This window comes from Typopeltis vanoorti, chromosome 15, assembly GCF_054136105.1.
Source record: "Typopeltis vanoorti isolate ZY-2024b chromosome 15, IOZ_Tvanoo_1.0, whole genome shotgun sequence".
In the NCBI taxonomy this organism is placed as follows: domain Eukaryota; kingdom Metazoa; phylum Arthropoda; class Arachnida; order Uropygi; family Thelyphonidae; genus Typopeltis; species Typopeltis vanoorti.
The window spans coordinates 78,343,521-78,371,510 of NC_143563.1; the positions used below are offsets into that span (position 1 = coordinate 78,343,521).

Genomic DNA, 27,990 nt, shown 5'->3' on the forward strand with positions numbered 1-27,990 from the left:
CATTCAATGAAATGTTTGATTAGAAGACTGGAAACAGTAATCCAAACAAGTAAATTAAAATTATCCCACTTAGCAATTATAGCCATCCAATCTAACTGTGGCCATGTGGGGGTTGCTATATGGAAGAAGAAGAAATTAACATCCCAGAGGCCAAACCAACTGCAGCATTCTTAGAAAGATCATTCGAGAGGAAGAGATCAAAAGTTTGGAGTGGTGAGGGCTGTCAAATATTCTGGTAGATGTACATCTTTTTTTGAGAAATTGGTGATAATTGCAAATGACCTTCAACATCTCCAGCTACTAGATCAATGTAGTTGATAAAGGAAAGCTAGTTGGAATGAAGAAAATCAAGATTTAAAGAAAGGAAATAAAAAAAAAAATTCAGAATGGTAAGAGTGTGATAAAGAAAAACAGATGTGATATAATAAGAATGTTGAAGTCAAAAGATCAAAAAGAGGTTGGACATTCTCTGATCAGTGATATCAAAGTAGACATGTGCAAAAATGCAACCTTTTGAGACATAAGGTGTTGAAGAGTAATTAGGAAATGTGAGCAGAGTAATGACTGAAGAAACTGACATGAATTTCTATTATGTAAAAGTAGGCATGGTTTCTACATGGAAATGACATGATGGTCGGAATGAAGACTTCAATTTGTAGATTATGGGAGGAGGCTTACATTCCCCCCCCCCCTCCCCTTGCATGTAATCTCTCTCTTCAACTTTTTGTGTTTAAGTTGAAATTATAAGACATTGAATATGTATGGAAAATTTCATGGATCTACAAATCATTTGAGAAGTGGTATTTGGTGTTTCCCCAAATACTAGTACTCAAACCATAGGCTCTAGGAACATACAGCAGTAACACATTTATTTTCTATCTTACATGGAAGTTTCCTACATGTCTGTGTTTTTAGATTCAGTTCTGTATATTATGTAGCAGCTGTCTATAGAATGAAGCTGGTATTTTATAAAATTTAAATTGACCTCAAGGTACATGTTGAAATCTTAAAACACTTAAGATTTCACTGGCATAGGTAATGGCTAAGTTATGGCTAAACTATGCAAAAATTGGTGAAATGCAACTATTTTTTAATGTATATTTTAAACATACAGAAAAATTAAAAATATGCAATATTTAAGTATTCTATATTTTTGATGACAGTGCAAACAGCTATCAATTTATGTACTTATGCAATTTCACTGCGGCTCTTGGTTTCAACCTCTGGATTGAGGTCATCATCAGGAAACCATATATATGCATAGGGTACAAGCTACATGATGCTATCCAACAATAAGATAAATCTAAATGCTTTGTTAATCATTTACCCTAGCTTGACCACTGGTAAAAAAAACAAACAAGAAAAACAATAATAATAACAAATAATAAATAAAAATTTTACACAAATATAAAGTAACAAAATAAAATAAATATTTATACATATAATAAGTATAATAATATACAGATGATAAATAAATAAAAATAAAAATACTTTTATAGTGGAACTACATTAAACACATCTCTACACTTCTCTTATATTAAGGTTTTCTTTTGATGGGGTTCAACCATCATCTTCTGGATGCTATACACGTTGCAGATGGGTCATTGAGATTCTTGGAATTGCTAATCCATCATTCTTGTTGAGATTCAGATGATGTTTCACCATCTCGCAAGTTTCCTTGAACTTTCTTTCAAACCGGGTTTTGGTGCAGTGTAGGGACCTGGTGCCTTTCCAGTTGATTTTGTGATATGTTTGAAGTGCATGGTCTGACAAGCCTGTTTTATCATAGTGGAGGAATTTAATGTGGTGTTGGTGTTTGTCTTTTCTTGTTGAAATGGTGTGTCCTGTTTCCCCCTCTGTAGGGTAGGTTACAGGTGCACTGACTTTTGTAAATCCTTGGGGAAAGCTAATCAAGTTTGAACCATTTGCTCCTACCACACTAGTCTCTCCATAGAAATCAGTCACATTTGCGACACTATTTTAGCCAATGGCTTTCCCCTTCACAAAATCGACAGAACACTCTGCTCCCCCCCACACACAGGAATCTGCAACACAAAAAATCCATTGCCATTCCCTATATCCAGGACACCACAGAAAAGATGCTGCTGACCTCTTCAAACCATACTTAAAGCTAACTATCCTTATCTGCTTACCAAAAGATTCTCTTCATCATCTAGACCAGGGCTGTCCAAAGCACTCGCAGGCTGCATGCAGTCCATGGTGGGATTTTGTGTGGCCTGCCTGTGGGTTTTGATTTTGAGGAGCGAAAAAATAAAATAACAATTTGAATCGAATGCATATTAGATATTTTAATTCTATCAGTAATCGATAATCTCGATGTTGGTAATTTTATTTCATGTTTTTACATGAAATATACCCACGTGTTTTACTATATACCCACGTGTTTTTCAAATATTAGATGTGTCAAAGAAGCGTTCTTACACTGTTTTGTAGCAACTCGCATGCTCCAGGCACTCATGGGAATGCACTTGTGCAATTAGCGTTGTTCGTTTGTTCAGCTATCGAGGTTGTGTCGCTGCTGCTCACCAAATTACTAGATATGCATTCTTGGATAAGTATTTTTTTAATGCAGCCCTCAGATTACCTAAGGTTGGACAGCCCTGATCTAGACCATCCTGGAACCTACAGCATACCTTGTTCCTGCAGACTTTTGTATTATGAACAAACAAAATTACTAATATCCATCTGGAGGAACAAAGAAACTATAATTGCTCACACTCAAAATCATCCATTTGTGGTTGGATACATTTTCATAACAAAATTTGTTCTAGAAATACAAAAATTATCTGATTTGTGTTTTATGAACTCTTAAATAGTTTGTTTAGAAATCATTTTCATTCATATACAGGTAAAATAATGATGTTACATTACATGAAAAAATACACATCAAAGTCAGTGTCTTCAAATTTATGCTCTTAGTAAAACTTATCTACTTATCTACTAGCTGCTGATTACAATTAATTGTATTCTTAATGTTTAATTGGGTTTACTCTATTATGCTTTCAATCAATTAGTCATGGTTATTACTTAATTTTCTATATATTCCAATGATATTTTGTCCACTCTCTGAGGGGGCGGAACCCCCTTTGAAGTCTTCAAAATTCGAATCATCAGAATTCAAGGAGAACCGACCTACCAGTCCTGAACTCGGAGGGGGAGGACGCCAGGGGGAACCCCCTTCATCAGAATTCAAGAACCAGCCTACCAGTCCTGAACTCGGGGGGGGGGGGGGGGGGGCATGGGCAGAACCCCCTTTGGAGGACTCGACACTCAGGGGCTACCCTAAGTGTCGAGTCATCGGAATTCAAGGAGAACTGGCCTACCAGTTTGGAACTTGTGGGGGGAGCCATAAGCGTCGGGGGGGGAAGAGTCCCTAGTATGATTATATAAAAAATAAGAATAATATCTGCTTTAAATTTTAATAATTAGGATTCATTCCTTTGCTTCTTTAAAAGGAACTGCATATACCAAGAAAGAGGAATAAAAAAGAAATCTGTTCCCCCTCCCCCCAATAACTTGATATAGATGTAGTAGAACAGAAATAAATGCAGTGCTTGCTGTTCAGCACAGCTGCACAAAACAAAACAGTATATATAAAATCATGTTTGAAGCAAATATGATGATAGATATTATGAATTTAATCAGAATTTCCTTTAAATTTGTATTTCCACATTTTAATATTACAAAATATTTTATTTTCTAGTATGTCTTTGTTGAAGAACTATAATCGTAATGGAGAGATGCATTCTCATGAAATGAGAAAAGAATGGTGTGCATTAAGAAAGAGGACTAAAAAAAAAAATCCCCTCATCTCAGGTAATCTAGTATAGATAAATTTCTACAGACACTGCATATATAAATATAGTTATGTTATTGTTCAGCACAAATCAAGCAAAGCAAAACTTGCTCATGTTTCAACCAGATATTATGATATATATCATCATCATCAAATTCCTGACATGTACCCTCAGGGGGTGTACAGGATATTATGAGAGTACTACAGGAAAAGTTACATTATTACTAACTTCCTATCAACAATTTTCCTCTAAATTAATCTATTATTTGTCAATATTCTAGTACTATCAGATCTCATATTTCTGTCTTCTCAGGCACTTTTTACACTATCAGTCTATCTAGATCTTGCTTGGTCTTTTTCCTGCCATCCTGGCAAAGAATACTTGTTTTGCTTAGAAGTATATGTACATTTAGAAGTATAACATCATCTGCATAATATAAAGAGCTGAGATTAACATCACCGATTTTGATATCAGGTTTGATGCCACATTCATAATGTGATCCATGAATGACAGTTAAAATAATGTACATCCTTGTCTCAAACCTGATTTAACATCAAACCATCTTCCTGTATTACCTTCGACAATAACTGCTGACTTACAACTCAAATAAAGATTACGTATTGCTTGATATAATGATCCATTGACACCATATAACACCCCTTGAGAAAATTAACAGTAGGCTTCTTATGGATTTCACTACTGTTGATCAACAGAAAGTTACATAAAAATATAAAAATATTGCTTATATAAAAAGAAAAAAAAAACTCCTAGCCCACCCACAGTATGAAATGTACTATAGGTTTGCATAATAACTATTTGTGGGTGGGAACAACATGAAAAAAATTGCTTTGAAACTTCTTTAATATTATATTTTAGTTAATCTGTATTCGTAGAAAGAATAAGTTGAAAATGGGTGTTATAAGTTGCAAAGGGTATTGCAAAGCCTTGCGAGACATATAAGCCAGTCAAGGGTTGTTATCAGGTTGACATGGAAGAGATTTTTCATGGAATGGGAGAGGGGAGTAGAACAAGAGGCCATTGCTGAAAATTGTATAAGTAGGGTGTGAGCAAACATTTCTTTTTTTGTATGGAGAGTGGTTAGTAAGTGGAATGCATTGCCTGAGTTTGTGAATGGACATATTGACTCAACTTAAGGCACGATTGGATGAGCATTGTGTGCGATAGTGTGTACCTCCCATGAGGAGTCTCTGACTCCATGGAGGTCAGAGACTCACCCATGGACAAGTGCTTTAAAAAAGTTAGTGGTACCTTGGGCAGTTGATCTGTCTGTAAGGCTCTGATCATATATGGTATATCTTCCTTCTGATTTTTTATTGCCAGTATTCTATCTTGTCACATGTTTCATGTGTAATATTGAGGTTTCACTTCCACTTGGATTTCACTTTTATGTGTAATATTGGGGTTTCACTTCTGTTCTTTTACCTGTTGTGAAACAACAGGTAAAAGAACTGAACCCAAGTTTTTCACTATGCTTCTGCGTATGAACAACCTTCCTTCTGCATATGAACAACCTTCTTCATTTAGCTACAAAGCCAATCCAAAGTTTTACTGATGACAGCATACTGCAGTTGTCATTTTACAAACCTTGTATTACACAAATCAGCAAAACTTCCTGAAGATTTATTATCTGAAACATCTAGGATTACAATTCTGAATTCTAATCCCTCAGCTATTCTTCAATATGGCTCTGATAATCTTGTTAATATAGTGCTAGAAAACTTAATTTTCTAATTTTTTGCAAAGAAAAGAAAATAACTGGTAAATTTAGTTTAATCCTTTATCCAAGTGTGAGCAAACAAAGTTTGCACCTGAAAGTATCTTCAGGACTGGGGTAAGGGTGCGACACCAGGGAAACTCCTTGCAAAGGTGGAGCAAGCTACTAGTCGAAACTAGTAGCTCCTCAATAAAGGTCAGGTCGAAACTACTCAGACTAGTTTCGACCTGACCTTTATTGAGGTCAGGTCGAAACTAGTCTGGGTAGTGGCCCTCCCTTAATGCATAACATTAGACATATCCGCAAGGAGATGTGTTTTGCATTATGGGAGATACTGAGATAGGAGTGATAGTAGCTTGCTCCACCTTTGCAAGGAGTCGCCCTGGTGTCGCACCACCCTACCCCCAGTCCTGAAGATACTTTCAGGTTCAAACTTTGTTTGCTCACACTTGGATAAAGGATTAAAATAAATTTATTATATTCTAACCAAGTGAAAAATAAACTTTCAAGATCTTTCTCTAAATCCAGAGTAATTTATTAAAAAGGTGGCACACCATTTGGCAACTCCTGTACGTAGAGATGACCTTGCTAATGCTTCTGGCTGGTATCTCCACTTGGGCCTGGCTCCCACTGAAGAGACCTCAATAAAGGTTGAAACTAGTCCGGGTAGTGGCCCTTCCCTTAATGCATAACATTAGACATATCCGCAAGGAGATGTGTTTTGTATTATGGGAGATACTGAGATAGGAGTGATAGTAGCTTGCTCCAACTTTGCAAGGAGTCACCCTGGTGTCGCACCACCTTACCCCCAGTCCTGAAGATACTTTCAGGTGCAAACTTTGTTTGCTCACACTTGGATAAAGGATTAAACTAAATTTATTATATTCTAACCAAGTGAAAAATAAACTTTCAAAATAACTTATTTTTTCTTCTTATCTTGCTTTTGACAACACCCAGATTTCTGGACAAGATAAGATTTCTCTTCTTGGAATATCCCTAACTCCTTAAATCTTTCTTAGCATAAACATATTGCAAATATCACTTCCTCATCCTTCAAGATATTAAGTTTTGTCTTTTTATTAGGGGCATTATTTTACCTCTGAATAACTGACAGATCTCTACAAATCATAGATCCATCCAGTCATTGAATATTACTCTCATATTTGGGATGGTGATCCTGAGCCTTCCTAAAAATCCTTGACTTAACACAGAAATGAGTAATTAGGTTGATTATTGATGTGTCTATCATTAGTTACTGTTTTTGATATAGATTCAGTATCTTTCTGCTGTTTGGATTTTTTACAATTATTTTTTATGGTCACTGTTCATTGAAATGAGCATTAGTAATTTCTTCACTCTCCTCTTATAACACATTGTAGCTCTTCAGTGTTTCTTGCAGAGTTCAGTTCCATATTCACATAAATTTTTCTTCCTGTTCATCATGCCTTCTGCTGCTGCTGTATTTTGGAACAGCTTTCTCAGCTTATATATTTCTCTCTTTCCTAAAGAGTATTAATTCTGCACTCTTCAACTCAGTTGTCAACAAGTTTCTTCTTTCTCTTCAACTTTCTGCCCATCTATAATGATGGGCAGAAACTAATCTACTATAGGTTGAATAATCTCTCATGTATTGAAGCATCATAAAAATGCAGACTGGCAAAAGATGATTGAGGGAAGTGAGAGAAAGACTCCTTTTCAACTTAGAAAGTTTGGCCTTAAGCATTGTGGAGAGACATCTACTTGAGAAGGTGAGCTTGAGTTCTATAAAATGGCTTACTCATGTTTTTTTGTTTGTTTGTTTGTAGTAGTAGTTGCACTGAGGTGGGCTCTCTATTTTTCTGAAAGAACTAAAGATTCTATGGAAGTACTGTTTCATTAGAGAGCTGGATTAATACTTTATTTAATAAGCCTTGATGTTTTTGCTTTCTCCGTGTGGTACACCACATACTTGGAAGAGAGGAAAGAAGGGTCACCTTAAGACAGAGTTCAGGAATGCAGTTGTGTGGTAAGTCACTAAGTAAATGGTTAGAAGAGAAAGAAACAGCTTGGAAATGAGTTGCCATATTTAAGATGGAGGCAGTTGGAAGCATGAAGACCAGATGCTATGCATTTCACACTTCCATGCTTATTGAAGTTTGGGTAGTTGGTTATGTCATCTTCCACCTGTTTAAATCTTCTCCAGCCAAAATTTTATCCAGTGGATAGTCTGGATACCTTTCTCAAACACAACCCGTATGTTGGATTGTACATACATTTTGTATGGGTTGGATTTGTGCAAATAGAAAGATAAAACAGAAAAAATGAATATATATATATATATATATATACACATATACACACACACACTAAATCTAAATACTAAATATAACAAATTTAAGTTCAGATTGTCTCTAATACATTGGACTGCATCTGGGGTAGCCTGGAACAAGTCTGTCAGTGTGCCCTTAAAACTCTGCAGTGGGTAGTCCTGGATAATATGATTGATGGTCTGTTGATCAGCACCACAGTCACATGTTGGGGATTGATGCAAGTCCCACTTGTACATCATGGTAGCACATCTGGCATGGCCTGTCCTTAGGCAGTTGAGTGTGCTCCATTATTGTCTGGACAGGTGAAAGCCAGGGGCCTCTGTTGTGGAGTCTGTAATGAGGTGTCCATTTTTTATTGTTGAAGTAAGCCAGCAATTCTTCCATTCAGTTTTAGGAGCAAATATATCCGGTTGCTGATTTTTCCAAATTGGGTTATGGGACTTTAAGGTGGTAGATTTTGGAGGTCCTCATGGATGGGTAAGTTGTTATTTCCCATACATTTTATCCACTCTCTGCTCTCCCTCCTTATGTCTGGTGGTATGGTTTTACAGATTATTGGTAGCCACTCAACAGGTGTAAACTTTATGCGACCCATGATAATTCTCATGGTATCGTTAAGTTGCACATCAACCTTGCTGAAATGTGACTCAAATACTACGCTGGAGCACAGTATTCTGCTCAAGTGTACACTAGGGTATGGGTAGCAGATTTTAAAGTGTTGGCTCCTGATGTGAAGGAAAGTGATGTGAACTCAGTCTACCTTTGCCATGAGTTGCCCAAGTTCTGAAGATACTTCAGGCACAAACTTTGTTTGCTTACACTTAGATAAAGGATTAAACTAAATATAAAATTTATAGTCTAACCAAGTGGGGAAAAAAAAACAAACTTTCTACATCTTTCTCTAATCCAGAGTAATTTAGTAATAAGGTGTGACCCATTTTGGCAACTGGCATATGGAAATATGACTTCTGCATTGCTTCAACCTTGGAATCACCTCTGGGTCTGACTCCCACTGAGGATACCTCAATAAAGGTCAAAACTGATCTGGGTAGTGACCCTTCCCATAATGCATAGGATTATGCATGTCCGCAAGGAGATGTGCTTTGCATTATGGAATACCAAGGAAAGTGGTGTGAACTCAGTCCACCTTTGTCACGAATTGCTCCAGTCCTGAAGATACTTTAGGCACAAACTTTGTTTACTTACACTTGGATAAAGGATTAAACTAAATATATAATTTATAATTCCACATATATCCTTACTAATTACAGAGTAATAATTATCCAGCTACTAAAAAATTTGACATATCTAATAGTATTTTTTATAAATTGAGTCACACAGGAATGAATAGAGAGAAATATATGATAAACATGATAGGTTAGAGGTAGGATACCCTGTTACTAGATAAGAACAGGAACTGGGCATTATCCAGTACATCAGGCACTAAAAATGAAGATGGCCGAGCAAATTGCAAAATATAATGGCTTAAGCGTAGATTATTAATACAGTAGAAACTGATATAGATAGAACTTGGGCTATGGCTATTATTAATGAAGGCAGGTAGGAAAGAAGACCAAGAGTTGAAAGAAGACACAGTGAAGGTTGCCAGAGTGTAGTGGATGAGAAGAGCCTTAAAGTTAGTGGAGCAGAAAAAATTGGAGATCCTTGTACAGTATTGTGGACTTATCCAAGTTGAGAAAAATACAAAAAGCATCACAAAGAAAATGAGCTACTCCTTAAACCATTCTAATTTAAAAAAAGTACATTTAGACCTCCCTTCTTCCATGAGTTACCCAGGGACAAAAAAAAATTAAGTTCACTTGCAGCTTACCTTGTACTGGCAGTGTACACATATTTGATTCATTTAGATTATAGGTTTCTTAATTACATTAAGTTATTTCTAAAATTTATATGCAGTTTTTTTTATTAATTTTGTTCTGGAAAAGTTGTTGAAGAAGTTAAGGTATTCTTAATATCTTTTTTTAATCAAATATATGGTAGCTGAATAATAACAGAAAAATGTAAATAGATTTTTTTATATGGATTCTTTGTATTTATTTGTTATGATGAAAATTTTAAAATGAAATATATAGATATAAGAAACTTTCTGATAAATAACACATGGCTCTATGTTATAAGTTCTTAGGAGTGAACTACCATCAGTAGCAGTACATGTGAGAGTACTCTGAACACAAAGGAATCATAATATTTTTATTATGAGGGAGTAAGTGAAACATGGTTGAATGAGGATGGCAATAGAAATGGAAGGGTATGATATTTTCCCCGAGGATAGAAAGAACAAGAAGGGAGCAGGGTCTGCTGTTGATGATAGCAGGCAAATTATGTTTGCACAAAGTGGAGATACAATAGGTAAATAGTGGCAATGATTTTGAGTTGATAGGGTGTGAGGCAGAGGTTGACAGAAAGAGATATTAGTCTGATGCTGCTATAGGTCAGGGAATGAGGAGGGGGATTGATGCAGAAATGTACAAGTAACTTCAGTTAATGAACAAGGGAATGGTAATTGTTATAGATTTTAATTATGGCAGTATAGATTTCAATGAAGAGATAACTTTTGAGAATAAGAAAAATGAATTTCTTTAGTTCTTTAAAGACAGCTGTCTTGGGCAGTATGTTTGCACACAAGGATCTAAAGTTTTAAATCTGATTATTTCATCAGAGGATGTGATTGTGAGTGGGGTTTTCTCACTTCTTTCCAGTTGGTGAGAGTGATTATGAAGTATCACCTGGATTGTAGCTAGCAATATAAAGACTTCTATGAGTAAAGGATATATGTGGAAGTACAAGGCTGGTGATTATGACAAGCTTAGGAGACAGCTTGAAGCTATAGCATGGAATGAGGAGTCGAGCACTAAGGAAATTAATGCTGCTTAGGAAATGACAAAGAAATGCATAACAGCATCAATGTGTGAATGTATTCCGAGGGTCAAAAGCCTGAATATGGTAGTGTCACCTGAGTCCTGTCTTTATCCAGCAGAATAATCCATACATGATAATTTTTCCTCCTGCTGGTCACATAGTGAAAAAATTCCTTGGAAATCTTATATTTCTTATGCATGCGTTCTCCACCTCTCTCTCTTTATGTGCTTTCCATAATCTCTTTTTCATCTGTAATTCTGTTTAATATCTCCAGTTATCCATTTCATTCCAAATCATTTTATCTTCTTCACTCTAGGTATATGATCTGTCATTGCCAACAACAATTTTTTTCATAAATATCACCCATGAACCACTGACTTCACTTGCTTCAAATTCTTTCATTGTAATTCTGCAAGCTAGTTTCTAAGTCTGCAATAGTTGCCTTGATATTTCTGCATGTCTGTTCATCGTTCACTTCATGAATACGGGGAAAGTATGACATGTCAGTCACAGTCAGATCTTTTGCTTCTATGACCAAGTCCAAACTTTTGATCGTTGTGTTCTCTCCACCATATTATGCTTAAGACAGTTGTCTCAAGAAATCCAATAATTCAGCCCTTAGTACTCTTTGCTGCTTCCTGTGCCTAGTTTATATTGCTATAGTTGAAGTCCCCTGTAATGATAATGTTTAGGCAAACTAATTTGCTTAAACATTTCCTTCTCATTGCCATTTATATTTCATGGTCTATATCAACATCCCATAAATATCTTGTCCTGTAAATTTCTATCTTGCATCATATACTTTCTAAGCCATTAGTATCATTTCCACTCTGATTTTTTACTCTGAGAGAACACATTTCATCTTTTATCATGGATAACACTCCTCCACCACTGTGTTTGCCTTCTCTATTCTTCTTTTTCCTCTTTATAAAGCTTTGATATGACTATATCCGGATTACTGTGCTTAGATCTGTCACATTGGTTTTTTGGGAATGAGGAGGTGGTGGAGAGGATCCAGATGCAAGTGACCCAGATGGTGAGTGGTCTGTGGATTGCTTCCTATGAGGATAGCTTAAGGGTTTGTGAATTATCAAAGTTGGTTAATAGCCAAAAAAAGGGGGGGGGGATATGATAGAAATATTTAAGTTACATAAAGGATTTATGCAGGGGAAATGTTTCAGCACTTGGCTAGAGGGGACAGAACAAGAGGTCATCCCTGGAAGTTGAGTAAGGTTGTGGTTATCAAGGGCTTGAAAACTAGATTTTTTGTTGGGAGAGTGGTGAATGAATGGATTGAGTTGCCAGAGTCCATTGTGAGTGTTTTGTCTGTTAATGGTTTCAAGGAGAGGTACAGATATTGTGTTGATAGTTTGGATCTCCCACGATGAGTCTTAGGACTTCATGGAGGTAGTACCTGTGCAATAATAATAAAATAATTATAATATTGCCAAAATATGCTATATTCTTTGATTTCTATCCCTTTAGGAACATCCTCTGGATTAACCAAGTTTCACTAATACTAGCAGTCTTTTGAGTGATTTAGTAAATCAATGCCATAAGCTCATTCCTTTTATTTCTAATGCACCTGGCATTTGTATACAGAAAATCCAGTAATATTACTACCTGCATATGCATGCCACTTGGCTGTGCAATATAGTACACTCACTCTCATTTCTCAAATCGCTGTCTTTGCTTAAGGTCATCCCTGCTGTGTGTCCACCCTTGCAATTCTAGTTTCTCTGCCATAACACACTCAGTTGCCAAGAAAATGTCATTCTTTCCAAATGCATGTCCTTTTGTGATCAAACGTAATCTATCTCTTTCACACAGATACTTTCTATTCTCAAATTTACTCCACATATCCACATATTCTAGACCTCTTTTTTACACATTCTCAGAGTCATCCCATTCATTATCACTGCTCTTCTATTCACTCTGTATTATCATGCTGCAGCAACACACTCACTGTCTTCCCACTCATACATTTCTGCTACACTATCACTAACCTCAATCTCAAATTTCTTACTACACGATTCATGCTATCTCTATGATCATTTGTTTCAACCATCACTATCATCTTCTCTACATATCCACATTACTTCATTGTCATTGCTATGCCTCTGGCACCGTATACTGCACACCCAAAATCATCAAATCTCCAAACATGACGCTCTGAACATCTTCATTCATTCATTCATTCTTCTCTCACCGACATCCCTGAAACTTTATGCTTCCAGTCTCTCTCTCTCTCTCTGTCTTCTTTCTTTTCCACTTTCCCTCAAATGCTATCTCCCATTTTGTTACCTTCTTCTCTTCCTTGTTCTCTCACATCCTTCTCTCATACCTACCTTCTCTCCTTCTCTCAAATTATCTCCATGCCTTTCATCTCTTTTCTCAGCCTTTCTGTTTCTCTTTTCACACATCCTCCACGTACCTTTTTTATTGTAGAAGTATTGATCAAATTATCAGAAGCCTGATTTGTCTTGGAGACTGAGTACACATGGGAAGAACAGCTTAGAACTAGTATGGAGAGAAAGAAATTTGTATGTTAAGGCTTAAATCCTGGGAAGGACTCATGTTAGAGGTTTAATGGAGTGAAACAGCACTGAAAAAGGATTAAAATAATATTTAATACTTCTGATTATTTCCTCTCCTCTTTCATTTCATGGTATTTATAGATTTCCTGCAAATTCACCTACTATGGACAGACAAAAAGATCAGCCACCAACCACATTAAAAAAATACATTTGCAGTCATGACTATGGTCAATCATGCCTTGCAGACCATGCTTTCGATATGGCTCATGAAATCAATTTTGGAAAAAGACCACCATGTTAATCACATCAATTTTGAAGCAAAAGACTATTTTTAGAATCTGCAGCTGCTCTCAAAAATGCCTAATTTGAATAAATATGTTTGCATAAAACTTCTCAAAATATGGGAAACAGTAATACATCAAGATCCCAGTTTACATTCTAAGCTACCAAACAGATGCCCAGAGAGTGCCTAATCTAGTTAGAACTCCACTTCCGTCTACATGTTTCAGTTAATTTTTTGTTGTCTTTGTTTGTGTTTATATGTTACAAATCTTCTGTTGTGCTCTCTGAAGATGTCTCTATGACTGAGATGAAATATTTGAAGAATTAAATAGTTTTAATTCTTTCTCAGTGCTGTTTCAATCCATGAAGCCTCTAATGTGTGGAGAGAAATAAAATGTTCAGTGTAAAAACACAAGAGGACATCTTGTATTTTTCTAGTGATCCATTAAAATTAGTTTTGTTGAAATAATATATGCAGCAGTTATGGAGAAAATTCTTTCTTTCTCATCTGAGTATGTTAAAATTGTGAGAAAGTCATGCAGTATGGATTTTTAAACCTTTAAATAAGAGAACAGAAAGCAAATTGAGCATAGCATTTTATAAAAGACATCATTACCAATGAATTATCTTTATTAAACTATATTTACAAGCTGGCGTTTTTTTTTATGTTAAACACTTTATCCTTAAGATGAGCAACAGAGGCAATATGGTGAGAGATAGAGAGAATGTGCATTGCGAAGTTTAATGGATAGGTGGAAAACAGGTGTTTGATAGAGATATTGAGTTAGTGAAGAGATTTTACCAGATTAATACCTGAGAATGGGAGGAGTGGAAATGAGAATATATCTCTAGAGGTTGGAGTAGATTTTTACATAGAGAGAATAGTTGGCAGATGGAATGTGTGATAGATTTTAAGGCTATGATAGATATGTTCACTGAGTGAGATCACGCATATTGAGTTTGATTCCTTGGAGGTAATTATATATTATAATAATTAGAATAGTATTATTGCATGTTTACTTGTTTAGTGATGAGTGTCTAATTTTATTCTGTATGCCATGAAGTATGACAGTATCTAATGAAACTGAGTTGTCTGTGTATGCCAGTTATTTGATTCTTTCCTTCTTCACTCGATGAGATTTTTTTTTTTTTTTTTTGATGCTTTCATGTTCAGGAAATAAACTTTAGGAAAGATAGCTCTGACATATTCAGCAGATGAAAAAAAAAAATCAATTCCTGGAATATTTATTTATTTGAAACATTGCTAATATCTATAGTTTCTGTTCTGCTGGAAGTTGTTCAGAGTGACTAGAATCCTCCAGAAAGGAATCATTTTATATATCCCTGTTGTACACCTATTGAGGTGCATTTCAACTGAAAGTGAGTTAGCAGTGTCTCACATAAAAGTTATTAAGTTTTCACTCCCACTTCTGGAAACTTGTTTTTTTTTTTTACTGCAAAATTTGACAAAAAAAAAAAAAACTGGCCAGAGAACAAATGGTAAGGGAATACACACACAATTACCAAACACAACTGACTTGTCACACAGTGTTAGTTGCTTCTGATAATTCCCCAAAACAACCAAACCATTTTGAGGTTGGAGATGCCTTCTCTAGTTCTTAATTGTATGGAAGTTGTCTACTTTTTTTTTTCTTTTTTAATAAAGCTGAACTTCAGCTGATTTGGAGCATTACAGTTATGAAAATACAGGTGGTCCTCAGTTTGTAATAGTTTGTTTTGCAACATTTCATAATAATGATGGTTTTTGAAACCTTAGTCCAAAAATATCAAAAATCTATTAAAAATTACTAAAATGTGCGAGAATAACTGTATAATTATGATGTAAAGAAACAGCATAACCAATCAGAGGTGAGAAACTCTCCCCTCTAGCATCTGAGTCATTCAGGAATGAGGAGGTTGGAGATAAGAGGAGAGGTGAGAAACATCAATTTGCTTGTTGATGTACTATTATTGGGCCACTATTCTACAGGATCAATTTGTCAGTTTTAATTAAAAACTGTTGATTAAATTAATAAAATAAGGACCACTGAAATTAAAGCCAATGTTAGTATACCACTCACAGACACCACATGCTCTCAAGGGCTTAAACAAAGCCATGTTGTCTCTCTTCTGGAAATGGTACAACAGAATAAATCTTCTTGGATTGGTACACAAACTGTTTTTGTCCTACTATGCCCCAGGGGCACTGTCCAAATGAGTTACCAGTTAAGGCTTTTCTTCTTTTGGACAGTGCCCCTGGTCATTCTGCAAATCTTGCTAAGTTCAGAATACCTCTTAATATCAGTGTTGTTTACACCAAACACCACATCAGTTTGGCAGCCAAATGGACTAGGTGGATAATAATAATAGGCTTTAAAATACTTTTAAAGCCTATTACTTCCACCAAACCATCACAGTGAGAGTTTTGAACAAATCAGACAAGAACATCCAAGATTATTAGCCATTCATGCAACATGTTGTAAGACATTAATAACATCAATGCTGTTTGGGAGTAAATGTCAGAGACCTATTTGAATAGTGTGTGGAGTGTGACACAAAGTTCTCTCAGAATTTATGCATGGCTTCACAGTATTAGAGAACATATTGGAGAACATTATTGAGATGATAGCAGACTGGTGAAAGAGATGAAATTGAATTAAAGTACAGCTGAAGATGTAACAGGGTTGTTGGACAGACATAGCAGCATTCCTGTTAAGATGAAGCACCTCCTCTAAAATCTATGAAAACAAATAATCTGCTGTGCAATCTTTCAAAGGGCATGAAGACCCTTACTGAAAGTGCGAGTGCAAAAGTGAAAAGATTAGATTCTCAAAGAAAGAAAGAAAAAGTATATCCCAACAGTCAATGTTGCATCTCCCAAAAGTTTGGGAGATTCTTATTTTATATAACCATCAAAAATAGTTTTTAATAATATTATTTATTAATATTAATTTCTAGCACATGGTAACAGTTTTTTAATTAGTAAACCACTGACTGCTGTATGCACCTTGTATTCCCGTTTCTTTGAATTGCTTGTTTGTACTGTTATTTTCAGTATGAAATATCTATATTTTCATCTTATGAAAGTTAATCACTGTGGTTATCTTGTAATTCGTTGTTTATAGTCAATGTTGCATGCTTTTACAAAAAATAAGATCCTCATCTGGGGACTTCATCAGAGAAGTAAAATCTGTGCATACACTACTTTCAAAAATGATCAGTTCAGTGTTGCTTACAGAATTTATTTTTTTACTTTAATTAAATTTAGTTCGGTTATTGTATACTGTACTGTATCACATTTAATTGATTTATATTGGATTATATAGATTATATCGGATTCGGGTTCTGGGCCACATTGTGATTGGTTAGTGAATTTGGAGCTTGTGTAAAAGTGGTGTTTTTTTAATCTGTTTTATTGTGTATTTCCCTTAGAAAATTAGTGTTTTATAGTATATTAGTGTAGATTTTCGTGTTTTTAGTGTATTTAGTATTTTATACATATTTTTTGTTAAGATATTGCTATAATAAATATAGTTCAAAATGGCACCAAAAGCACACAAGAAATGTAACGCTAAGAGGAGCAGCAAACTCGAGAACAAAAAGGCTTGTCCTGCTAAGAAGTTCGTTGAAGATATTGAAAATGAATTAAGCTCCAAAGCATCGAAATTAAAGCAGATTATCAGACTGATAATCTGCTTTAATTTACAGAAAGTCGAGAAGTGTTTGAATGAACATAGGGAGGAAAAGAAAATTAAGCAACAAAATAAGAAACAACAAAGCATGTAGTCAGGTGAGCCAGTAAGCGAAAATCAGGTAAGTAACGTTGTTTGTAAAAAGAAGGATGTTATTTGGTATGGTGACTATCATAAAACAAGCTGTTGATGAGCAGATTATAACGTCAAGTTTTTCAGGAGCTAAAATTAAAAATATATCACATGCAATTTAGAAACAGAAAAGAAAAGTAAACGAGTTCGTAATTATAGTAGTTACTAACAAATAACTAGTAATAAGTTCAGTATGAGAGAGGACATGAAAGTATTGTTGGAAGAGGCTAGAGCGAAGAGTGAAAATAGTGTATTACCTCAACATGATAAAAATGAATGAAGAAGAAGAGCTATGATGGCAAACGATTCAATGTGTATGCCGTGTAGAAGGAATGGATGCAAGTTTTTGGATTGTGGAGTGAGTTTGAGGGAAGATTAGATTTTTATAAGATGGACAGCCTATGCCTGAATGCATTTGGTATCAGGCACTATGAAAAACTAATAACTGGTATGAGACCTAACACAGAGAGTCAGAGAAACTAAATTATAATGGGAAGAGTGGTGAGAATATAGTGTAAGAGTTCTGTAAGAGTTGAATGTTATATAATTGTCATAATGATGGAAATGGGCATTATCATAGAAATGATTAAGAGGAGCGATTTCGACTTTCATTCATTTGTTTCATTCATCAAACATGTGCAAAGATGTCTACATGTATAATGCACCAGAGAAGAGTAGAGATCTTCAAATTGTCCAACTGTGTCATGCAGACTGCAGACAAGAATATACAAAAGAATATGTAGGTAGCTTATTAAGTCTATATATGAATACTAGGAGTATCAGAAACAAAGGGTAGAGTTTGTTGCCTTGGTCAATATCTTGGGACCTCATATTGTAGGCATTAGTGAGACATAGCTATCAGAATCAGACATACTAACTGCTTTGTATTTTAAAGGGTACTGTGCTTTTAAGAAGGATAAATAAGATAGGAGAGGAGGAGGAGTGCTGCTAATGATATCAGATGACTTTAATCCAGTTAATGTTGAGAACTGTGACTGTAGTACTAGTAAAAGTATTTCATGTGGCAGTGAATTTGAAGCCATCTGGTGTGAAGTGGAATCTAACAAGATCAATTACATAGTGGGATGTTGTTACAGACCTGGTGGAATGGTTGCTAGTGATGAAGAAATGCATCACCAAATAGAAAAGATGAGCACAAAAAGAGAAATCATAATGGGAGACTTTAATTATCCAAATATTGATTGGGTAGCAGTAAAATCTAATGAGAAGAATGAAACTGAATTTATTGAGCTGTTGCTACATGACTTCCTCAAGCAGCATGTGACAGAAGGAAATCGGGGTCAAAAAGTGTTTGATTTGATTATAGTGTCAGAGGGTGTTTCATTTCAAGATAAATCCTTTTCTGAATGTTCCATTCAGAAAAGGTTACATGCTAAACTACAGAGCAAAAAATTATGACCAGTTGAGGAATATACTGAGTTCAGAGGGTATTGGTTGCTGGATGGGGAGAATATTGACAGCGCATGGGAAGCATTTAAAAAAGACTTAAATGATGCAATATAAGAATATGTCCTGAGAATTTAAAGAATAAATAGGGTAGGGATTAAATGGATGTGTAACCTTATTAAGCAAGAGATTTGTAAGAAATGGATGGTGTGGAAGGAATACCATCTACATAAGGATGATGTCAGTTATGAAAATTATAAGCAGCAGGCGAGAAGAGTTACAACTGTTGTACGGAAAGCTAAGTCTGAGTGAAAAAGAATTGGCTCTGCAAGCTAATGACAACCCCAAAGAATTCTATTGTTATGTTGCAAGTAAAAGAAAGAGTGAATATGAAAGAATAACTCTTCTGAATACAGATGGTGTTGAGGGTGACAGATGCAGAAGAGGTTGTTCAACTAATAAGTGCCCATTTTGCTAAAAGCTATCAACCTGGTGTATGCAACATTGAGTTCACTCCTACCTTTTCTGAAGAAATTCAGGTGTATGAAGAGAAGGTATCAGAGCTGTTGCCCAAATCAAATAAGAATTTAGCAATAGGGACTGATGGGATTTCAGCACAGGTGCTAAAAGAGTGTTCAGCTGAACTGGCCATTCCTTTGACCAGCATATATAAATCGAGTCTCAGAACAACGAAGATTCCACAAGAGTGAAAAGACTGTATGGAAATCCCATTGCAAAAGGGTGGTGCAAAGATTGACATATCCATCCATCGACCAATCGGTATTTCAGGAATGGTGGTGGTGAAGATTTTGGAAAAGTTAGTTATGACTCGCATTCTGAAATGGGATGACAGTGAATGTCTACTTTGCAATGAACAGCATGGGTTTACTAAAGGAAGGCCATGTTTTGCAACTTGCTTACATTCTTTAACAATGTTACCACTGAGTTAGACAAGAGGAATGGATACATCCATGGTACTTTTGGCTTTTTCTAAGGCTTTTGACAGATTACAGCATGGAAGACTGTTGCATAAATTGGAGAATATGGGATTGGATTATGGACGATTTGCATAGATAGAGGATGGCTGACTGATAGATATCAAAAAGTCGTGTATGGGGGGGGTGAATCTGCAAGATTAAAGGTAACCAGTGGTGTGCCTCAAAGATCAGTCCTTGGTCCATTGTTATGAAATCTGTACATTAATGATATGGGAAGGATTTCACATACAGCTATTTGCTAATGATGCAAAAGATAGGTAAGGGTAATCAGGAATGCTGCTGATATGCAGTACTTGCCGAATGATTTGAATAGACTGGAATTGTGGGCATGTGAAAATAGCTATCAGTTCAATGTTAATAAATGTAAGGTCATGCACTTTGGTGTGATTAGATATCCAATGTTGTATTATATTGGTGGGATTATGCTAGAAGAAACTGATGAAGTTAGGGAACGTGAAGTGTTAGTAGATAGCAAGTTGAAGTTCAGGGGCCATGTAGCAAAGACTGCAAATACAACTTAAGGCCTTGATAAGACCTCACTCAGACTATTGTGCCCAGCTCTGGTCTCCTCGTTTCTGTTGTTATTCTGATACGGTGGAGAGGGTGCAAAGGAGAGTGTTAAAAATGATATTAGGATTGTGGAATACTGATTATGAAGACAGAGTGAGAATTTGTAGACTGCAGACACTAGCAAACAGGAGAAAGAGGGGTGATATGATTGAGATGTACAAACTTCTGAAAAGGTCATACAGGATTTTTCATTTTATGAAGGGCGGTAAAAGAGCAAGAGGGCATCACTGGAAGTTGAGAATGAATTTCACTAAGAAAGGGAGCGAAGACTAGATTTTTCTCTCAGAGGGTGGTGCAATTTTCCACATCCAAATGGAAAATTGCCATTGGATGGGGTATGTGCAAGTAGTGTGAATGAATTCAAGAATAAGTATGATAGCTGATACTTGTAATATGTAGCCTCCCTCGATGAGTCCATGACTCCCTGGAGGTCTCTCTTAATAATAATAATAATAATAATATTCATAAAATGCTGTTTTTACATTTACAGCATTCATTTCAGAACTTTAAATATAATAATATTATATTACTTATGTCTGTTTTAAGAGGGGGTATGGAATATAACTCATTAATTTCCCATTGGTTTTCATTATGTAATTAAGTTCATTTTATTTTGATTTTAAAATACTAATTTTTAGTGGAACCTGTGGCATAGTAATTAACTTATAAAGTAACACATAAAAACCACAGGGTTCTTTAATTAGTAAAAGGACAGATATTTCGTACTAAAATGAATAGTACATCTTCAGTGTTTATAATAGGAATGGAATACAGGCAAAACGTTCGGTGGATCACCTATTAAAATACAATACCGCGTGCTAGGAAATAATAGATATAACAAATTTAATCTATTAAGATAAATGATTTTTTACATAAGATAACAGTTTCCCAGATCTTTGAGAGAGACATACAGTCATTTCTATTTAAATTTGGTCAGTGAAAGATAGTTTCACAACTTTCTTTGAATAAGTGTTCATATTTGATTCTGCATCTATGGAGGAGAACTGCTTTATCCCACTGGATACGATGAGTAGAGTCAATACTGTGCTGTACCAGACCAGACTTCAGAGGTTTGTTATAATCAATATAATATTGATGTTCTTTTATTCTTTTTTCCAAAGAACGGTCAGTTTGTCCAGAATAAAAGGCATCACATTCGCAAGGTATTTGGTAAACACCAGCCAAAGATAGAGAAGACAGTTTATCCTTTGTAGAAGGTAATAAAGAAGAAATTTTGTTGATAGGAATATATGTTGGAATCAATTGATACTTTTTTAGAATTCTACCTATAGGTTCTGAGATTCCTGGAATGTACAGAATAGGAACCTCTGCAGACTGTTGAAGAAACTGTAGGTGTTGGAACATAAGAGTCAAGTGTCTGTTGGATTTGATTGGAGTTGTAATAATTTGATTCCATTAGCTTTTTAATGATGGATAGTTCTTGTTGCAAGATTATTGAGGAAGAGCAAACTTTATATGCTTTATGAATTAGAGATTTAAGAATACCAAATTTTTGAGACATGTGGTGCGCAGACTTTTTGTGAATGTATCTGCCAGTAAATGTGGGTTTTCGAAAGACGCTTGTAGATAAGGTACCAGAAGACGTTCTAGTAAGGAGGATGTCCAAAAATGATAAAGTACCAGAGTTTTCTTTTTCCATAGTGAATTGGATGCGTGGGTAAAGGTTATTTATCCATTGTAGAAAGGCGGGAAGTTCATCTCCAGTGTGTGACCAAACAGCAAAAACATCCTCGACGTAACGGTACCAAAGAGATGGTTGAGGATGAATGGATGAGAACATAGTATCTTCAAATTGTTTCAAATAGTAGTTTGCCAGAGGTGGAGACAGACAGACAGCTACCCATGGCAGTACCTTCAATTTGTTTGTAGATTTTGTTTTTCCAACTGAAATAACCCGAGTGGATGACATATTCGAATATCCTTGCGATATCTGGAGGGTAATCTTCATATAAAGAATTGACTGTTTCGGTTAATGGGATATTGGTAAACAGAGAAATGATGTCAAAACTGACTACTATTTCAGAATCTGTAATTTTTATATCCTTGATTTTTTCAAGAAAATCTGTTGAGTTTTTTTTTAAAATAGGATCTGGAATGAACCAGTGAGAGCACTTAAGGAACGTGATAATACTTTTGCAATCCGATAAGTTGGAGAGTCAATGCAATTTACGATAGGGCGTACCAGACAGCCTTTTTTATGGATTTTTGGGAGTCCATAAAGACGAGCAGTTCTTCCAAAGTAGGTGCGTATTTTATCCACGTAGTTAGGATCCCAACTTATAACCTCATCAAGTAATTTATTAAATGTAGAAAAAGGTAAAATACTTTCTACATTTATATCTCCTCCTGAGATTTTTATTTCATATAGTTAAAACACCTTATGGTAACTTGTTCTGGTAAAATACTTATAAGCTCTGTATTACTAAAATCTTGGTATTTCTAGCCTAGCTCCCAATGATGAGACCTCAATAAAGGTCGAAACCGGTCTGGGTAGTGGCCCCTTGCCTTTAATACAAAGCATCATACATCTCCTCCAGGAGATGTGCTTTGCATTAAGGGTAATATTAAGATTAGTGATCAGAGCTTATTCTACTTTTACCATGAGTTGCCTTGGTCTTGCACTACGTGCAGGGTCAGCTAGCCTTGCAACTTACTTGGGAAATGGAGTAAAACCAGGTTTAAAATAGCTTGGTATCTTTAACATTTATTTTACCCAAGGTAAAATACTTTCTACATATATATATATATGTGTGTGTGTGTGTGTGTGTGTGTGTGTGTGTGTGTGTGTGTGTGTGTGTGTGTGTGTATTTATTTATTTATTTTTTTGCAACAGTTCCTTTAGGAACAGTTTCCCTAACTGACAGGTAGCCCTATGTTTACGAACGGCGGGCTGCCTGTACTGAAAAAGTTTTCTTGAAGAGATGAATTTCTTTAACTTTAACTTTTTAGACATTGTTTTATTTATTTTTTTATTGATGGTTTCCTCATTTACTCGTTCACCTTTCTCCTCCTCCCTCTGCTTGCTTTCCTAAACATCATTCTAATAAATTTAGTTTAATCCTTTATCCAAGTGTGAGCAAACAAAGTTTGCACCTGAAAGTATCTTCAGGACTGGGGTAAGGTGGTACAACACCAGGACGACTCCTTGCAAAGGTGGAGCAAGCTACTAACACTCCTATCTCAGTATCTCCCATAATGCAAAACACATCTCCTTGCGGATATGTCTAATGTTATGCATTAGGGTAGGAGTGTTGGTAGCTTGCTCCACCTTTGCAAGGAGTCGTCCTGGTGTTGTACCACCTTACCGCAGTCCTGAAGATACTTTTAGGTGCAAACTTTGTTTGCTCACACTTGGATAAAGGATTAAACTAAATTTATTATATTCTAACCAAGTGAAAAATAAACTTTAAACATCATTCTGTTTCTGCATTATGTTTTTTCTGTAGGTATTTTCATCGATACTGATCACCATCATTTCACTAATGGATCTTCCCATCTTGTAGATGGTCTTCCTGGTTTTCTCTTTATTCTTGGTTGCCAGTTGAGTATTCTGTATGTCTATCTGTTATCCCTGAGTCTGGCTATGTGACCTGCCCATCTAATTTTTCTTTCCTATACTGCAGTTACCACATCTTTTATACCTGATCTCTTTCTTAGTTCCGTTTTTAACATGTTCCATTTTGCTGATGTTACAAATCCTACGTTCTATTGCATGCTAAGTTATTCTGAGAGTCTCTTCTTCTTTTCTTGTTGTGTTCCATGTTTCTGATCCATATGTGAGTGATGGAAGAATGTCACTATTAAATTGTTTTGCCTTCAGAGAGATGTCAAGATTTGGATCAGTAAGTGTTTCTTTTAGTCTATTGAATGAGAGCATGCGGCTTTCTTTCTTTTTGACAAATCGCTTGTCCTAAGTAATTGTCAGAATCAACTTGTTCTATAGAGATGTTATTAATACATAGGTGACTGTCACTTGTGTAGATGTTTTTAATCTATTTTGTTTTTTCTAGATTCATTTCTAAGCCTATCATACTGCTGTTTGTGTATATTTTTTCACCCATTTCTTCTGGGTCTTTTGGGTTGTGTGATATCAGTACTAGATCGGCAAACACAAGGATTTGTAGTTTTTCCTATGCTTATTCCTCTGTTTAGGTCTATTTTTTCCAGAATGTATTCTAAAGTACTGGTAAATAGATTTGGGGAGATCACACTGTCTCGACAGACCCCCCCCCCTCTCTTTATATCTATATTTATAGGTTGATCAAATAGAGTTATTTGTGTGGTCTAATTTTTGTTAATTTCTTTTATCATGTGGATCTAAGTAGGGTTTTTCTCTTCTATGTACTTCCTGAATTTGTGGTAGTCCACATTTATTTCCAGTAAGGCACTGATGACTGTATTGTGTTCTATGGTATTAAATGCTTTTTCAAAATTAATAAAGAGGAAACATAGTAGGATTTGGTATTCTCTGCATTTTTCTATTAGTTGTGAAATGACATTGATATGATCTATTGTGAAGAAGCCTTTTCTGAATCCTGCCTTTTCTGAATTTTCTGAATACTCTCTACTGGAGTTGTCTTCGAGAGTGTTTTTGATTCTGTTCAGTATTACTCTGTTCATGATTTTATATATGTGAGAGTAGACAGATTGGAAAATAATTTTTTATGTCTTCCTTGTTCCCTTTTTTGAATAGAAGTATAGTTTTTGAGGTCTTCCATTTCTCTGGAATCTTTCTTTCTTTGAAGTACCATGTGAATCTGTCAGCCAAGGCTTTGAATATAGTTGGTCCCCCTTGTTGGATTTCTTCAGCCTTAACATAATCAAATCCTGAGGCTTTACTCATTTTCTTAAGGGCATGTTCTATTTCTTCTGGAAGTACTTCTGATATATTGCTTGGTTCTGGAATAATATATTCTAAGACTTGGCACTTAGTTGCATAAAGATCATTATAAAAATTTTGCACAATTTCTTCTATCCTTTTTCTATTAGTATGTTTTTCCTCCATTTTGATCCTGTAAAACAGATGGAATTGTTTAAAATTAGTCTTTCTCTATTTTTTTCAAGCTGATTTTTGCCTACACTGCTTCTTTTAGTTTTTGTATCCTGAAAGCTTTGTAGTCTTCTGGAATTCTTTTCCTTAGTAACTTACAGATAATTTTGTATTCTAGAAAATTTATTTCTTCAGTTCTTTTCTCTTTTTCAGTAGTTCTATAGTTTGAAGTGAGAGTCATTCTCTTTTCTTTTGTTTCACAGGAATTTCTGATTTTTTCTTGCACTTGTTGAATTTATTAATAAATTCAACATAGTCATCATTTATGTAACAGTTCTTAATAGTCCATTGGGTCTCTTCTATGTAAATGAATTTGTGGTAGTCTATTTGTTTGGGTTGTCTTTTGTGGTTTGATATTGCCCTGGCATGTTGTTCTTTTTTGTGGTCTATTCTTATAATGGCTCTGAAGAGAGTGTTTTCAGAATCTATGCTGGAGTATGTTTCACCTATTGTACCAACATTTTGTACCATTCTTTTACAGTCTCTTAAAATGTGGTCAATTTCATTTTTGTATCTCCATTCAGTGATTACCAAGTTCTTCTCCTTCCTGGGCGTTTGTTGAAAAAAAAAAAAAGTGTTCATGATAAAGTTCAGCTGTAGCAAATTCAGCTAATCTCTCTCTTCTTCTACTTCTTTCTCACAGGCCATTTGGACCTATAAACTTTTCATTTTCTTTTCCACATCCTATTTTGGCATTAAAGGTCACCACTAACGAATGTTTATGTTGACTTGTAATTTAATGCCTGTTCAAGATTCATGTAAAAATTTTATATTTCTTGGTTATCAGCTATAGATGTTGGAGTAGCAGGATATTAATTTTATTGTTATATTGTTCTCTATTCCAATTAGGAGTACACTTATTCTTTCAGATATAATGTTACAAGAAAGGATCGACTTGGTGAGCTTAGATTTAACAATGAAGCCCACTCCGCCTTGTTTGCCATTGTTTGAGGATGCTCCGAGGAGTATCTGTGAGCCTTCGTACCATCTTGCTGTCAGTTCTTTCAAACTTTTTGTTTCATTTCACTTACAGGATAGCTAAGTTGATATTGGTTCATTCTTTGATTAATAAAGCTGTTCTGTAGTCTCTTGCCAAAGTTCAAGTATTGAGGGTACCGATTACCATTTTCATAGATTTAAGAGGTGGCCTGTTTTCATCTGCGAGATTCTTAGCACCCCTTGCCTCACTCGGTGCCTTACCGCCACTGTAGAAAGGTGAGTGTGGGCTGCGCAGGACTTGGGGCCGTTTCTGTTGTTGCAATAGTGGCATCTTTGCTGTAGTCGCATATACACTTCTCCTGACTAGTATTCTGAAGTGTTCGGCAGAGCTCTATTAGTGGTGTTGAGTCCAGGTTCAATAATGGTTAGGATTCGCAACACCCTCAGGTGCACCATTGGGAGGTAGAGTTGGACTTTGCACCCGACTTTGGACCTTGCACTCTTTCTTCTTATCATGTAGAAACATAGGCTGGTTAACATCCATGTACAGTTCAGCTCTAAACTCACTGCACCAACTTCTCTTCCTTCATTCCACATACTCTTCATGAAAAACAGTAACAGATTCCTTCCTGCTCTCTCTCTCTAATCATTTTCCCAAACAAGGCATTATCATAAGAAAGATTCCAGTAATTGGACCACATGTCAGACCTCGGACAATGTGAACGTGAACAACAGAACAACGTTCTGTTGTTCATGATAAATGACAATAAAAAAAGATAAATATCACAATAAAAAACAAACCCAACAAGTTTCGTAAGTTGTTTGACTTACATCTTCAGGGGTCAAAGGTAACTAAAAGTTTAAACACAAGAAAAGAGAAATTACTCAAAATAGTTCATTCTATGCAGTTGTGGCCATCTAACTGTTCATTAAATTGAATATCCGAATGTAGATTCAGTACAATGATAAGTTTGAACAATGCAAGATGCTGTCACGTTCTGTTTTCACGTTCACATTGTCTGAGGTCTGACTTAGGTATATTTGTTATCAATGCTGACCAAACTTGGTGTAGAATTAGGCCCTGGTTTTTGTTGCATTGTATTGGAATTCTAAGCATGTTTGCAGGTTCTTTAAATTTCTTTATGTAACAATTTTTTTCAATGTAAGACATGTTTGTTTTTTGCCAGAGTACATTATGGCCAGTGGAAGTTGTATCATATGCTAGGCCTGATTTGTGTTCTCTTCTTTTTTGCACGTCTTTTTGGTGTTCGTTTATGTGAATTTCCCCTGATCTTCCCATCTGGCTTACATAGCAGATGCCACAGGAACAATGAATTTGTTTAGTAATATGGCCAAATTACTAAACAAACATAACATCAAAGTGGCTTTTCTACAGCTGGAAAAAATTTCAAGATTTCTACATCTCCCAAAACCTCCACATCATCCTTTAAAAAAACTAGGTGTATATAAAATTCATTGTTCCTGTGGCATCTGCTATGTAGGCCAGACAGGAAGATCAGGAGAAATTCGCATGAACAAACATCAAAAAGACGTGCAAAAAAGAAGAGAACGCAAATCAGCCCTAGTATACCATACAACATCCACTGGCCATAATGTACT

The 27,990-nt window shown here is 35.6% G+C and overlaps 1 protein-coding gene across 1 annotated transcript in view; it reads left to right on the top strand.

Moving 5' to 3' along the window:
* The first annotated feature begins 3,809 nt into the window (after nucleotides 1-3,809).
* Nucleotides 3,810-27,990, top strand: part of LOC150098917 (polyamine-transporting ATPase 13A3-like) — a 434,948-nt gene continuing 410,767 nt past the window's right edge. Inside the window, exon 1 of the mRNA XM_090404645.1 lies at nucleotides 3,810-3,837. The gene's annotated coding sequence lies outside the window, so the exon portion shown is untranslated. The remainder of the gene's footprint in view (nucleotides 3,838-27,990) is intronic.